This window comes from Ctenocephalides felis, unplaced genomic scaffold (assembly GCF_003426905.1).
Source record: "Ctenocephalides felis isolate EL2017-DRISC unplaced genomic scaffold, ASM342690v1 CF-g0.4_SCAFFOLD_03571, whole genome shotgun sequence".
Taxonomy (NCBI): Eukaryota; Metazoa; Arthropoda; class Insecta; order Siphonaptera; family Pulicidae; genus Ctenocephalides; species Ctenocephalides felis.
The window spans coordinates 5,603,450-5,609,569 of NW_020539725.1; the positions used below are offsets into that span (position 1 = coordinate 5,603,450).

Consider the following 6,120-nt stretch of genomic DNA (forward strand, 5'->3'; position numbering starts at 1 on the left):
TAGCTGTTCTTTTTCGTCCCACCTATAGGGTAAAATGATCAAGTGACACATTTTTGAAGCAAAAAACATAATTTTACAATTGATTAGAACTGTTATAGTTGTTTGATATGTGTTCTATATTTTTTTATTATTATTATAAATAGCAATCAAGATGCAATAAAATTTTATAAACTATTGTTTCATAAATGATAGAGAAAAAAGTTAGATTAGAAGAAAAATAACATAAATTAGAGTTCAATCATTTATGAAGTCTAGTGAATGACAGTATAACTGTTAAAGTACATATCGGACCTTTGTGCCTCGCCCTACTATTCTACATATATGTCCGTGTGTAGTGATCAGCTATATGTTTACAGTAATAGCCTTTTATTAGAGTACATAAAAAATACCATATAGTTCTGGGTATATATGGTTTCATATACCACATATCAGAATAATTATTAATGAATCAATAATTTAACAAATAAATATTTAGAAAACCAAGTATAATCTTACAATAATATAAAAATGCATAGTTTTTATTAATTTTAAAAAACACTAGGAAAAAATATTATGCCGAAACCAGGGATCGAACCAGGGACCTTTAGATCTTCAGTCTAACGCTCTCCCAACTGAGCTATTTCGGCGATGACTGGAATTTGATAAATATCGGACTGGATGTGGTGTTACAGAAAATGCACTTCAAATTTATTAAATTCAACATTAGATAAACTAATATTTTCAATATGCACGTATTTCTTTCTGAAAATATTAAAAAATATTTTCCAACCAGCTTAATACCATTATACATAGCAAGTCCTTAAATTTATTACTACCAACTTTTGACATTTAACTATATATATGATACATTATCTGTAAATAAATTTTAATGTGATATTATTGGAATATTGATTCTATAAAATCAAAAATTAAATTTAATGAAGTCAATTATCAACTTCTCGTACGGTTAGTTATAGTAATCGTCCAAAAATCGAAAATAATTTTTTTGCAGAACGTTTTTGTTTTCTGTTTTCATGTTTTCATAGTTTCTGAACATTTTGGCACATCAGTATTTTGGTTGAAAAAAATGGATGAGAGTGTGTATGTATGTGTATGGATACAAATTTTTGTCCACGACTTCGGTTGCACGAATCAACCGATTTGAATAAATCAAAAAACATTCGATTCCTTCTGATGGGGAGACGTGTGCTGATTAATTTTTGGTAAAGACAGGTCCAGCCGTTTTGGAAGTACAGAACAAAAAGAGCAGAAAATGGCACTTAAGTTTACGAGAATATGAAGAGAAAAGAGAAAAAATATTTCACTTACATTGACATAATGAATAATAAATTAAATGTTTGAAAAGACGGTTCCAGCGGTATTGGAGATCTAGACAAAAAAGTTTAAAAAATGCAATTAATAACAGTTAATAGTTCATAAAATAGCAGTTATTTTAAAAATGTTCAAATTTGGCAAAAAATGGCAATTTTTTCAATATTCAAAATTATCAAATATTTTTAAAATTTTCAAAAATATTAAAAAAAAACGAAATTTTCAAAAAGAACTATCTTGAACTTTTAAAAATTTTAAATTACAGTGAGGAAAGTTTCACAATTTGCCTTAAGGCACAGTGCAATGCACCACTAGATAGATAGATAGGTTAAGTAGATGTGTTTAACTTGCAGATTTACATTGAAATTCGTAAGTAATTTGTAAATAATATTTTATTTAGTTAATAATGTTGATAGTTGTTTTTTTAACTAAATATTTACAAATTTGGCAGTTTCTAAATATATAAAAATACAATACGGCTAATAAAAAAACTGAAAATAGATAAATTAAAATCAAAAATCAAAATTTACAAGTTTTTTGTTAAATTTCGCGCGATACAAATCGCAGATACAGGTAGTTGCATCTGTAATTGCATTCTAATAAAACAATGCTGCAAGAAATGTTCTTTTAACCTAAATTCATCAAAGTAAAAACAATTCTTAAACATATTAGAGAACAGAAAAGATGCGAAAGTTTTATGTAACATTGTGGGGATATGATTGGATTTCAGAAAGTTATAAATGGTTGGAGCTGAAGCGATTCCTATGCCGTATATCATGTCACATTGTCACTTACAAATGTATTCGTCCTCGGAATTTATACGAAATGGATGCAAACTACGGATAGATTTAGATAAATCTTTATATGTATATATTCATAGATGCTTTTATATATACACCTACATTCATCTCTACCTATACTTTTTATTTTGATTCTAGATACACAGCAACATATTGAGTTCAGATTACTCGCAGTAATATACAGTACATATTTTTAACAGCTTAATCATTTATATCAATTACTATATGAACACTTGTTCACATTTAAAAAGTGAATAAATACTTGTGAAGGGCTTTGATTTTTAATAATTCTATCAGAGTCCTTATATTAAAATCAGTTAAAAGTTTACTTCCACTAAATTGACATCATTTTTACTAGTATCAATTGAAATTCTGTTTCAATGTTTTTATTAACTTCCCGAAGAACAACTTTGTTTTCATCAAAAAGGTAGATTTGCTTATTTTGTTTTCTCGACGGTTCAAGCCATTCTGAATCGAATGAGACCAAATTTATAAAAAGGGTGTGTGAACAGATTTTTTATCTTACATGGCTTTCAAATTTTGAAATCGATTCAAGCGTTTTTGAGCAAACGTTGTTGAAATGTATAATTTTGACAAACGCCAAAAAAACGTCACTAATATTTTCAAACTTTGACGAATTTTTTAAATTAAACTACTTGTCCTCCTGCGGGGCGTGTGCAAATATACAATATAAAAAAATTGTTTAATATAACTTGAAAATTACATTACATCTTTTCACAACAGTTTAATAACATATACATAAAAATATCTTTGGGTATTATGTACTAAATTGAAAAGCTTAAAACTAAAAGAAAACGAAAAAAATACTTTTGTTATTGGTACATGGACGCTTATCTCCTGATAGCGACATCGTCACAATATTAAGGTGGTGAAGGATGGTGAAATGTTTTGCCATCTACTCTAGGATACTATCGTTAAATAATTTCATAATTTTCTTGTTTTTGAGATAATAGTGGTGGACTTTTTTATATTTGGTCAATGTTTTTCTATTTAGACACACACATTAAGTATTATTATTTAACTAGTGAAACAATTTAATAAGGTAATATAGTCAGTTTGTGCTAAACACTTACTTCCGAAATACATTATAGTATATAGCGCTCTTAATTTTGGGGCACAAAAAGGACGACATTAAACCTGAACCCTTCAAGTTCTTAAGAATATAAGAAAACACATCGATTAGAAGGCATCGTTGTCTTTATATAAATTATTTGCCTTAGTATTTTGACAGATTTCAGCGGTCTAAAGAGGATGCTGTGTATTTATCTGTGCATAGAGTTTGAGTTTGAGTGAGGATTAAGTCTTGTTGTAAAATCGAAATCCCGAAGATGTGACAGACGTGGGTGTTTTAAGCCTTAAGTCTTCTTTGATATTTCTTCGGAACGTGGCTGATTTATTTATGCTCATTTTGTAAATTCTATGATGTTTCGAGAGGAATTGAATAGCTCGAATTGCAAAAAGGGCGTTATTTGTTATTAGAGAAAAAACAGGAGGTCCAATTTCAAACACATTATATATATATATATATATATATATATATATATATATATATAATACTAAAAATAAAATAAAAAACCTAAAACAATTGAAGAGTAAAAATACTTAAAATTTGCGAAGTGTTAAAAACAGAAAATTTAATAATCCATATGAGGAAATAATATGCCTAGATTGTAATTTAACTTATATTGGAGAAACGAGCCAAAATTTAATAAAACAATTACAACACAAAAATAATTCAAAACATTTTAGGCAATTTAAAACTATGCTCACGGACTTTAATTAATTCTTATAATAATAATACAGTAATTTAGTATGTAATTGCAAAAAAAATCGAAAATGAACATTTTGGCATAACTCCTTCGTGTATGTTTTTATGTATGTGCGGATACAATTTCTCTTCGACGATTTTGAGGACACTGATCCACCGATTTAGATGATTTGGAAAATATTTGATTCCTATTGATGAAAGAGATTCTAATGATTGCAAATGTTGTTTTTATTTCTATGGGTTTCGTACCAGCATTTATAATAATTAACCGTTAAGACTGCAATATGGCGCTTTGATATTTTGCCTATAAAACAGTAGCTTTGAAAAAATTCTAAATTTTCAAAAAACAAAAAAAAATACAAAGAGAAACAAATTTTCGAATAAGTTTTTTTTTCAAAAATCTGACTTTAAATTTTTCAAATAACGGTTCGTGAAGATCTAGCAATTTGGCTTAAAGCATAATATGCTATTCGATTCGTCGTGGCGAAGATCGTTAACGCGTTGACTTTATATGGATTGCGGTGTGAAATGGCAATGGAAAATCCCGCACACTATTATTCCCTGAATCGAGTTTGAGTTAAACTCAGCTCACGGACCTGCCCTAGGGCAGCACACCCATTATTTTATTTATTTATGCTGTGCACCACTAGTTTGCATAAATAATACAACTTGAACTAGTTGTAGTCAAATTTTTCTAGATATTATACACAAGAATCAAATACCTAATTAATTCATTTATCATTGAATATTATGTGAAATACAATTTACAAATTGTGCGTCTGTAATAACTTATTGTAAAAATATTTTATTATTTAAATAAATCGTAATCAGTTTGCAATAATATTTTGCTCTTATAACTTACTAATGGTTTTGAATAATAAAACTTTAGTAGCCTTATATAGGAGTCTCATGTAAAATTTAAATTAACCAACTTATAGGTCTTTGAATATGTTATATATTTTTGCATACATCGTAATCTGTCGTAATTAATAGATTGTCATTATATTTACTTGCCATTAATCAAATTAATATATATCAAATACCATCAAAGCATAATAAACGTACAAATAATTCGGAATGTATTATCAGATATATAATATAAACCTCATGACAATTTTCTGTATCTATGATTTATACACTGTGCCAGATACAGACAAGATTTTTTCATGAATGAAATAAAATATAGAATTCATGTTTAATAAGTAGCTCACGTCTAGCCAGCAAATGGAATAAAAACTTGTTTACGCTTTTATTAAGAGAATTTATTCTATTCAAAAGATTCAAATTATTTGAAAATGATAAATAATTAAAAATTGTGAAAATAAAATATTTAATTTAGAATCATATAATGATTATTAAAAAATATATCATAATATGATATAAATATGTACTATTTGACCCGGCTAACGCTTTTTACCATCGATTATAACAGATTGCAAATGTGATATATAAGTGAAAGGGGCAGTTAACATAAAAATATATATGAATCATTTCAAAAAATTTGAAATAATAAAACATTTTTTTGAATTATTGCTATAAAAAAATTGCTATCTCCCCAAAAATAATCATTTATTCACACTGGCAATTAGGGTTTATACAAAAACCGACCTTTCAGAAAACCGGTTTTCGAATTTTTAATTTTACTAAAAAACCGGTTTTAACCGGTTTTGAATTTTATATACAAAATAACTTTTTGTTTCTGATATTCTGTAATTTATCCGCAAATTTTAGTGTTATTTAGAGCAATATTTTATGAATTTAGTTAGTTATTGTTCAATTTTATAGATAGTAAACAAAATTATTTTAATTTTAATTAGTAGAATAAAAAATAATAGTTTATCTTGATTGAATAACTTTGAAAATACTTATTCGTTATTTCATGCATCATTTTCACATAAAAAGAATGAAATATTTTCATGATAGTGAAAGGAACCTTTTTTGAATAAAGAAAATAATACATTTGTAAATAAAAAACAAATTCATTAAATTAAAAAAAAAATTAAAAAATATTAGATACCTGATGATACATACTTGTTAAAATCCAATTTAGTTTTAAAAATTAAGCTAAACTCGGGTATTGTCTGTTCCGAGCAAATAATTAATTTTAAACATTCTAATTGTTTATTTTTTTAATAAATATGATTTCAAAAAGTTGAGAACGTCTATCGATTGCTACTTAGACGTATCCTTGGTTTACTCAAAAATTTCCTGAAAGCGAAA

General features: G+C 26.8%; 1 non-coding gene across 1 annotated transcript; it reads right to left on the reverse strand.

Annotated features, from left to right (window-relative positions):
* Positions 1-553: 553 nt before the first annotated feature.
* Positions 554-626, reverse strand: Trnaf-gaa. The gene has a single exon. It is a non-coding gene; the product is annotated as a tRNA-Phe (tRNA).
* Positions 627-6,120: the final 5,494 nt, after the last annotated feature.